We start from the raw sequence: 8,955 nt of genomic DNA on the forward strand, positions 1-8,955 counted from the left end.
AATTTTTTTTTTTTTTTAGGGGGTAGTGGAGGTGTTGGGAAGGGGGAGTGTAGTCTCTCTTTCCCAGTTTCTGGTGGGAGGAAGGACTTCAGCTCTGACATCTCAGCTTTCATGATAACATTGTGAAACTTCATCCTTCAAATACTGCGCAAACGGAGTCCTAGCTACCTGGGAGAGACCCTTGCCCCGGCTCCCTCACCACCCCTGGCTGAAGCTTTGTCTGGGCTGGGGTGGGTGGGGCTGGAGGGCATGGGTGGCTGCTGGAAGGGCTGTGACTTAGGCAGCAAGATGGTGCTTGGTGTGGGTGCCAGCTGCCAAAGGTCAGAGTGTGGTTATGGAGATCAAGTCCATGGTCTCTGATGAGGCTCATTTTGAGCTATTTTTGACCACTCATTTATTTCTGCTGCCTCTATCCTCAATATCATCCATTTACAATTTCAGTATCATTTTGCTTGAAGGTCCTCAATGCAGAATCACTTCAGAAGTCCATGCCTTAAACCATGCAAGGCTGAGTGTGGTTTCCTATTTCCTTAATTTTTACTCCCTGGGGGGGCAGGTGAGGGGTGACACAAAAAGGTGACGGTTGTAAATATTCTCTAAAGACTCCACTCGGGCTTTCTGCCCCACTATAAACAACTCAGATTAGAAACCCTGTACTGTTCAAATCTGACACGTGTCCCTCTCTGCTTCTTGTTTGAAGCAGTTACCAGCTGATGGATGCAGTGCTTTTAAAGACTGTGGTGTTGAGCTGTAAGGAACGGTGGCTGTAGGACATGTCCCTTCGTTCTGGGCTCCATTTCATCTGTTTGTGTGGGACAACCTGAAAAGTCCAGGACGAATGTGCCAGTTTTATTCATTTATCAACAGCCTCGCTTGAGGGATGAGTTCAGGGATTTTGTGTAGCTGAATCTGCAGATTAATTAATCTGTATTGAGCATGTAGTAATTGAATTCTAGGCCTTTTTTATAGATTAATGTTCAGTCCTATAACCAAGATATATACTGGGGGGAGCTCTTAAAAATCAGCAGTCAAAATAAGGAATCACTATTTCCCAATGTCATATTGCAGTTTGGCATACAATGAAAAGCGAAGAATGCACCTGATTTCTTATTACAAAACACAGAGAAAAAAAAATACTTATGGTTTGTGTGAGATAAGGATTTTTGCTCAGTTTCACTTGAGAGATCATCAGCAGTATTCTTCTAGCCAGTGGGAAATTATGCAGCTTGACATTTTTGCTAAACTGCTATTTTTTAAAGGCACAGAATCGAAATCCTATGCCTACTCAAAATGAATTTGGATCAAAACCTGGAATCACCTTTTTTTGTCATTCTTGTGAGTAAGACTGTTGTTCAACTCTTCAGGCTACTAGAAGACACGCTATTCTCTTGCATAAAAAGATCACTTGCCTTTATCCTCAATGGTACTTCCATTGAAAGTAAAAGACAATCAGGTGGGTTTGTTTTTTGGTTGGTGTTTTTTTTTTAAAACCACACATAACACTTTATCAGTTCAACAACCCTTCAGTTATCTTCAGTTTTCTCTCTAACCTTTGTACTGTTCACACTGTGACTGCACTTGAGAGACTGTTACAGTTGTGTGATCTGACCTGGGCAGTAGCATTTTACTAAATCACTGAGAAATTAATTACTGCATCTGTTTTTTATTTTTTTTTTTCCTGGGGGAAAAAAAAATAATCTGTAACTTCTATTTTATAGACAATGATTTGCATATACAGTGATCTATCTTCAAATAAGATAAATTCCTAGATACCATTTTCTCACATACATCTACATTTATGGAACCTCTTCTTCTACCTTTGCACCAAGCAGAGTTAAGTTTTAGTCTAAAGGTATTATACTTATTAGTCCACAGTTTTATTTGTAAAGATGAATAATTATGGCACTTGTCTACTAGGATGTATGTAATAACTGAATTCAGGGTTGTTTTTTCTCTTTTTCATGAGATGAGCATGGTTGGTTCTTTCTGCTATAAAATGCATGCATATGGTACTTCATGCCTGTGTATTTTTTCTGGTCTATTAAACATTGCCTACGTAGAAATGTCGCTGTTAAATGTCTATACTGCTGATCTGCATCAAGACATCCATGTGATACCTGTCAGCAGAGATATGTTGATGTCAACTGAATTCCCAATGCATTTCCGCTGCCGGACTCTTTCTGTTGTACCATCAACTTGAGGCACTGGGGGTAGCAGAGGCAGTGATAAGTGGCGGGCTGGAGTCCAAATTTAGTCTCCTAATGATTTTCTCCTGCAAAAAAAGCTGTGGAAAAAACAATGGATAATTTAAGATATTCTTTCATGTTCCTTTCTTAACACTTTCTTCAGCCACTCCCAAGCGGAGTTGATGCGTTTTCTTTCACAGGGTTCAATTTCAGACAGAAAGCATCTCAGACTGTATCTTTGGTATCCTCATTTCCCTTGGTGAACAACAATGTTTCTTCTCACTTTATTTTGCTGTCTTTGCAGTAGCTGGAAGACAAGGCTTGCTGGGCGAACAGCCTATTTCCAGGTCTGGTCTTTGATCAGACCCTCTGCAACAACCTCACTACTGCAATTTAAGGTAACTACTGTGGCATGAAAGATGATCAATGGAGCAACAAAAACTTACTTGTACATAACCACTTGTGATACGTTTCCCTTTCTCATTTTACTTTCCTGTGTCTTGGAAGGAATTCTTGAAGATATCTTATTGTTTCCCTAACTGGTGTATCAGTTTAATAGATTTTAAGGTGCCAGGATGATCAATCAGCTTGTCTGATCCTCCTGCCCCAGACCACGGAATTTTTCATAAGTTTTTAGCCATTGGATCTTGCATGCATTTTTCTCTCAGATATAGACCCATAAAGAACGAGAATTCATCTCTGTGTTGGAATGCTCTCACTGCAATATTTTAATGTCTTTTTATTCTTCCAACACCTTATGAGATAGAGAAGTTGGTACTCTGAACCTGGATTTAATATTCCAGTGATGATCCCCATGAATTGGCACACCAATGCAATTATGTCCCTATTTCCAAGGAGTAAAGGATCAACTCTAGACTTTTATAGACAATTAGCTTTTAGAATTACTCTTTCATTACTTGGATTGTATAACGCATGTTTTCTTGGGACAGCTGTAATAAGATTTCAGAAGAAAATGGAATGAGACGATGCAATTATCACCCATGATTACTCCTTTTGTTCTTGTCTTAGTCAATTCTTGGGGGGAGGGAGGGCTTCTTGTTTAGTGTTTCATAAATTATCTCCTGTTGTAACGGTTTTAAGGCTAAATTTCATTATATGACTCAAAGTGGTGGAGACACCAACAGAAAATAATTGTATTCCTAAAATTATGTATCAAACACAGAGGACAACTAATATGAAATGTAATGTGTGAGCGAAAAGCTGGTACACAATGATAGCTAAACAAATGTACACATTAAAAATAATAATTGTGTATTGAATGGTGCAGATGAACACCAACTTTACAGCAGAAGAAAAACAAGATGAAGTACACATGTTGGGTTTATAGATATGTACACATAATGCCTTTGCATATTATACATGATTCTCTCATGAGACTCTTCAGTGACTGCAGCACTTGACTCAAGGTATCAGCAACTGTACTCTCAGACATTAACAGTTTTACCAGTGCTGCCAAAAAATCGCAAAATGGAAACTGCCTGTGGTCACAGCTGGCCAGTGAAAAAAGGTTCCAGATCACGCCATGGCTTTTCAAGCCAGCAAGCTAATGCCAAAATCAGCAACATAAGAATAGGATTTTCTAAGCCTTTTCAACGTCTCTGAGCCAGCTGGTCACCTCCCCTTCTTTGCTTTCAGCAAAATGGGTCCCCAGAGTCAACACACAGCTCTTTTGGTGCCGCTGATGTTTTCTCCAGGAAAAACATTCTCATTCTTAAAAAATCCCAATGGACTTTATTTATAATTTACAGAAACATTTTAGCGCAAAATTTGTATAATTGCTGGTCTCAAAATACTGAACTCTCAATGATATCACTTGTGTGGCTTGTACCTACTAATAAGTACTGTTTACTAGAGTCTTATGTGCCTCAGTCATTTTTCTCCAGATGACTGAAGCTAGCAAGAGCTCATAAACCATAGGAAAGTGGGCTTGGAGAACATTTAATAATCCAAACTACCTTCTTCAAGAATTATTAGTGGAGAAAACACATTTTCTCTTGTTAGAAGCTTGCAAAGATACTGAAGGGCTTTGAATGAATCAACAGCCAACTATGAGTTGGCTGTGCAATAGAAGAAAATAAACCCAAGACAAAAAAACTATAACCAGTTAAAATTACTTGGATCTATTAATTGCTGAGAGGGCAAAAGCACTGTAAGAAAATTTCATATTTTTTTAACAAATGCATTAAGCCAGCTTTTCCAAATTATGTTAGTTCTTCCAAACCAAACACTGGAAAAGTGAGGTGGTTGTTTTATTTGTTTTGTTTTTTAATTTAAAGGAAAGAATTGATCCCCAGTGTCTGTGCCTAGGAGATGTGAAACATGAAGAAATTTCAAGAAGGTCATGACTATCTTGCCTTTTACTCACTTTTTTTGTTTAACAGCCATGACAGTTCACAGAACTATCACTCTGATCGTTTCTGGGACACAGACTGAAAAAGATGCAAGATTATGTTAGGATGGGAAAAATGGACTGATGTTAACTATCACTCTGCTGTTAATTGCCAGATAATCTGTTTGCATTCTCATCTGCAGTACGCATTAATTGGAGGAGACAACACTTCTCAATTTCCCCTACAAAGCACTCACTGTGCAGTTCTGTTGCTGCACAGTCTTAGGAGGATGGGACATCCATATGGGGGAGAGGTTGGCATACATCTGAACTACACTTCCAGGTTGTCTGCAGGCTTCAGGTAGCCATGCTCAGGGGCTGGGATTTTCGGGTGGCAAACCCAGCCCTAAATCTGTGTCTCTTTCAGCATCCAAATGGGTAAGGAAGCAAATGAAGCCAGCAGCACTGGTACTGCTGAGCAGCCTCAGCTTCGGCACCTAATCTTCCCCCTGTGAGAACGGTGATTACTCAGTAAAATGTTAGCAACTTTCAAACCCAATTCTGTTTTAACTCACATCAACAAAATTGCACCGCACATTTGATTTATAACTTTGCACCAACCGTTAAGAGTGTTTTGGCTGTTGCGGTGATAGTAGGTCTTTTGTTTGTAGGCAAGTGGATACTCCGGGATAAGGCATTTTCATGTTGGCATTTGTTGACTGTGGAGTATTTTTGTAGAAGAAATTATTCATGTTGTGATGGCTTAGCTCTGCGGTGCAGTATGGACAGAAGAACCCTCATTACATGTGATTGGATGAAAACTGGACAATTTTGTAGGGGACTGCTGGGTGCAGCACACAGGGCAGTGTTGAGGTTGTCAGTAAAATGCAACGTGAGGGCTGCTGGAAGAGAATGTGTGGTGGGTTTTTCAAAGCAACCCAGAGGCTCCAAACCTACCCAGCTACTTCAGCCCCTTCTTTCCTGCCTAGTGGGGCCGTACGTTACCAAGCAGACCCTGGCATTGTATGGACTGCGGCAATCTTGAGCCTCAATAAATTCTAGAGAAAGATCCAGCCTTAAGCTATAACATGTGTCAAGCAGATAGCAAATTCTGTGTAATACTGAGCTTTTAAGACAGTGAAACTGAAAATATTCTGTCCAGATTAAATTTGGGTAAAAGTAACACTTTGTGATTAACTTGGGAATAAACTAGGTTTACTTCATTGTATTTGATGTGATTCAATATAAGGTACTTCAGTACTTAATGTAATCAAGTATTGTTGAGAAAGAATATGGAGCTTGTCTTAGTTAAACAAGAATTGCAAAACAATTGTCAACTTTAGTGCCAATGGAATAAAACGGTCTTTCTGTGACCTTATTTTAATATAACATCTTACCTACTGATGCACTTTATATAATACAGCCTTCAAGTTCAGAAATCTTTCCTGTCTTTGCCTAAACAAGGAGAAATCAAGTAAGTTTTGGAGGGTTTTTTGGGGGTTAAATCTGTATCACTTTCACCTGGGAGAAAGATGGGGCTTGAAAGTGGGAGCTGGGAAAGAGGCACACAGGGTTGTGTCCTGTTTAGGAGAAGTGGTGAGTAAAGAAAGTCTGGACAAGGGGAAAAGGAGCGCACGAGGGTTGTGCTTCTGTGAGAGGGAAGCTGTGTGGTTAAGAATAAGGCAGAAGGAATGCAAATGTATTTTTAGTCGAAATTAGAGCCACCTTTCTAAGTCTATGGCCAAATTATCTAGGCTCCTCTTACACAAGGCAACAACTATCCTGGGGACGTAGCCTCACAGTGACACATGTGCCCGTGAACCATTTAAAAAGCACAGTCATGTATTGTTGGATTCGAGCATTGTATATGCAGGGGTTTTCTCCTGTTTTTACTATCTCCAAAAGATCCACAAGTCAAAACTTGCAGAGAAATAAATAGTAAAAGAGCATGTTATTTCTAGATTTCCCGAACTGAAGAGCTGTGCAGGAACATTCAGATTTCTGTGGGCTGGGAATGTCAGCTGGGAGCAGAGGAGCTGCTCAAATATGACGCACGGGAGCTATTTAGGGCACTAAGAAGCTGATAGCTGCACAGCTAGTGGCAAGGAATTTGCGGTGTGGCTGTGGATGAAAATTACCATGGGTGTGGAACAGGCAGAGTATTGCTAAGCTGATTACAAACAGAAATTTTGAGCCAGTTGCAATCTGTTCAGAAGAAAGGACACGCTGGTGACTGAGGCAAGAGGTACTGAACCAGGCTAGGGCGTCAGCACGGACCTGCTAACGGTTGCCTCTCCACTCGGCGAGGGTGTCTCTGGTTTCCTTCAGTTAGCCTGTCTGCACAGGTATTTTTCCTCTTATTCAACAGGTGCTTCTCAGTGTTATCAAAAGATGTTTAGAACAGAAATATGCTCTCCAGAAGTTGAGAATAAATGAGATTACAGCTCGCTCTCTCTGGAAAGGGGATTGACAGCTGTATGCAGCTGTCGTGAACCACAGAGTTCCCCAAGCAAAAATAAAAGCCCAGCCTGCTGCCTACAAAAATCACTAATAAAGTGTGTATGTATGGTTGTTGGTGTGTTTTGGGTTTTGATTGATTTTTTTTTTTTTTTTACTTCTGTGGGATTAGAGGATGTATTGCTCCATAGGGGGTGGGGAGACAGAGCGTTGCTGGCCATGTCTCCTTTTCTAACTAAATCAAAAGACATTTTCAACCTTAATTTGCAGGAATTGAGCCTACTTCCTCTGGGCTGAGAAAATCTGATCGATCTCTGGTCTACGTTTGGACAGTGCAGACTTTGTTCTTCTTGTGCTCCACCCAAGTGTCCTTCATTTTAGTCCGAGCTACTGACTTGACATTAGTATTGGATTCCTGCCGTCTGCAGAAATGCAGCTACAGAGCACCTCTTTCTGAAAGGACAAACATATCCCTATGGTTCAAAAAGTGCTCCCCTAGGACAAGGCAGTTAATGAAACAGTTAATGGTGTTTTACAGGCCTCCCAAGCCAAATGATTTCAGACTATATTCCACTCATAGGTTGATACTGGAGGAAGCTAAGGCTAATTAGCAGCTATTTTGGTAGGGCTCCAGTGAGAAAATGTAACAAGTAAAAGATAGGGGAAACACTGATGCTGGCTGAAAAACAAACAGAAAGTTGCAAAACTTGAGATCCGTCAAGTCAGAGCAGTCTGTGAAGCAGACAGGATAAAAAGAGCAATCACTGACAGCCAGGGAAGGAAATGTTCATGGAAGTGGCAGAACAATCAGGTAAAACAGCACCAGAAATGTCTCCTTTAACTTAGCGGTCGCTGTTGAAGTGTACTGGAGGAAAACCAGGAAGCGAGCTGTCAGAGAAGACAAGGTCCCATGAGCAGACAGCTTGCTGAGACCTATGGAGACAGCTTGAGGAGATATGATCAATTTTGTTGTCATGGAGGCACCAGCTAATTTACTGAAAGTCAGAAAGGTAGAGTGGGAGGAAGGGCAATTTTTCCAAGATTAGAGAAGTACAGCACTTGTAAGCAAAGAAGATAAAGCAGTTGAAAATAATGGCGAGAACACTAGGACGTGAAAAGCAAAGGAAATGAAGGGACAGTTTAAGAAGAGTGCAAAATGGATTACCTTCCCTGAGGTGTCGCAAAGACCAAGCTCTTTGCACAACTGACATCTTTGTAGAAAATTGAATCTCCTGAAAGCCGGGAGTAACATCTAGCAAATCACAATTGGCTAGAAAATAATTGCTTTACTGGCTTTCAAGAATAACTAGCAATACTCTGACATATGGACGCCGGGATGGCCAGACTGTGAGAAGGACCTATTCCACTTCCCACCACCCCCCAACTCCCTTAAGATACTGGAGCCTCCATCTGCTCTTCACAATAAAGTAAAGCAAGAACCTGTGGTTTTCCTTATGAGGAGTAGAAATTCTGCACTGAAAAGCAAATTTTCTCTGCCTCCTTTTTGCGGTGATGCTGGTGGGTAGGACCAGTCTCTGATTAATTAAGAGCTACCAAGATTAGTCTCAGGAGTTAAGCACGCCTTAAAAAAGAACCACTATCACCATCAAAGCTTGTACCAAGGATACACCCCAAAGTGAACATTTCACTCTGTGATAGCCTCCAAATCTTTATGTTACAGCTGTCCCTTTTATCAGCTTCTCTGATGAGTGCTTCTTTTCCTCTTCTGCTTGTGGCACGGAATTTCTGTTTTAAGGTCTTGTGGGCATCCAAACTTGCCAGTAAGTAACATGGATGTTAAAAGTACATTTATATAGGGCCTTTACTATTTAAAAAATAGAAAGACACAGAGAAAACTGAAGCTTCATTTGCCTCACTGTGGCTAAGGATAATGGTACTGAAAGGATACAAGGTCTTAATTGCAGAGGTTTAAAAATCCTTTGATAGTCCAACACAGAGGGG

The 8,955-nt window shown here is 40.7% G+C and overlaps 1 long non-coding RNA gene across 1 annotated transcript; it reads left to right on the forward strand.

Annotated features, from left to right (window-relative positions):
• The first annotated feature begins 6,633 nt into the window (after positions 1–6,633).
• Positions 6,634–8,434, forward strand: LOC109279334. The gene is made up of 2 exons (XR_002086129.1): positions 6,634–6,881; positions 7,264–8,434. It is a non-coding gene; the product is annotated as an uncharacterized LOC109279334 (long non-coding RNA).
• The last annotated feature ends 521 nt before the right edge of the window (positions 8,435–8,955 follow it).

The sequence above is a fragment of the Aptenodytes forsteri genome, unplaced genomic scaffold (assembly GCF_000699145.1).
Source record: "Aptenodytes forsteri isolate BGI_AS27 unplaced genomic scaffold, ASM69914v1 Scaffold287, whole genome shotgun sequence".
In the NCBI taxonomy this organism is placed as follows: domain Eukaryota; kingdom Metazoa; phylum Chordata; class Aves; order Sphenisciformes; family Spheniscidae; genus Aptenodytes; species Aptenodytes forsteri.